Source organism: Humulus lupulus, chromosome X (assembly GCF_963169125.1).
Source record: "Humulus lupulus chromosome X, drHumLupu1.1, whole genome shotgun sequence".
Taxonomy (NCBI): Eukaryota; Viridiplantae; Streptophyta; class Magnoliopsida; order Rosales; family Cannabaceae; genus Humulus; species Humulus lupulus.
This window is the reverse complement of record NC_084802.1, coordinates 240,845,680-240,847,024: the sequence shown is the minus strand read 5'-3', so window position 1 is coordinate 240,847,024 and position 1,345 is coordinate 240,845,680.

Below are 1,345 nucleotides of genomic sequence, written 5' to 3'. Positions count from 1 at the left end.
AATGTCCATTTGTATCTCAAACTTATTGACATGAGATACTGGGTCTCCATACCCATCAAAGTTTGGAAGTGTAGGCATTTTGAACATGCTTGGAGTTTCTGCATTAGCTATCCTTTGTACAAAATGAGTGCCTTTCCTCCTATCGTGGTCGATATAAGATGTCCTTCCCCCGACCAGCTGTTGCACTGCCTGGTTGAGGGCATCTATCTGGGATTGTACAGCGACAGGAATCGCTGTGGCCTCTGTTGCTGGGGGGACGTTCTCGCCATGCTGCTCGCGGCGATCATTGAGTACGTCTCTCAAATCCTCGTCTCTTCTCCGCTGCTCGCAACCTCCGAGCCGGTTGAAGACATTATTTTGCCTAGGCTGCCCCCCAGCATCCCGTCTATTGGGTTGGTCATCTTGAGGTATCTGGCTCCCGCCTCTACCTCTTCCTTCATTCGTGTGACCAGCATTTCCCTTGCCTGAGTTGGCCTCATTGTACCCATGTCCATCTCTGAACCTCGATGGGCTATGGTGGGATCGACTGTTCCCTCGATTCCCATCCCTGGCTGAAACGTCCCGAGCGTTAGAGGGTCGCCTGCGCTGGTCATTGTGTCCCCGTGCATTATTATGCCGTGGGGGACCCCGGACCGCAGAGCCTGACTCTGAGTTCCTCCTGTTACCAGGAGGGTGTTGACCTCTGTTCGGTAGGTTTGGCTCATCACCCCTATGGTGTCTAGGACTGCGAGGCTGATGCTCGGTCCTATTCTGCCTCTGTTGCGGGGGATTTCCGCGACCGGCTTGGGATTGAGGCTGTGCCTCAGGGTCCAGCGGGACATCGTCATGGGGCATCTGAGGCTTCTCGAGCCTTTGCGGGCTCGAGGGTTGGATAGGCGGGCTAGGATTAGGACCCCTTTGGGGTGGCCCATTTGTAGGATGTTCAGGCTGCGAGGCAGGTGCAACCTGATTCCTAGCCAACTGCAAGGCTGCCTCAAGGGCTGCCATGGCTTCGCTCTGGCGACGGTCCATCTCCGCCTTCCTTTCGCTTAACTCCACGCGTTGTCGTTCAATCTCTTGCTGCTGCCTTGCCATGACTTCGGCAGCAATTTCTTGGCTGGCTCTCAGATTGGCCAGCTCTTCATGCAACGTCCCCAAAGTACTCTTCAGCGTCGCATCATCCATTTCTTCCTCCTCAAAGTCTAAATGTGGCTCATCCTCAGCCACGCTTGCAGGAGGAGGAGGTGGCAGGTTTGACGGTGCAGCGGCGGCCGCCTGTCCGGTTTTCCTTGCAATTTTCGCCATTGATTTTCTCAACGGTGACTAATCAAGCTCTCAATGAAAGCACCAGAATGTTGACCCAGAT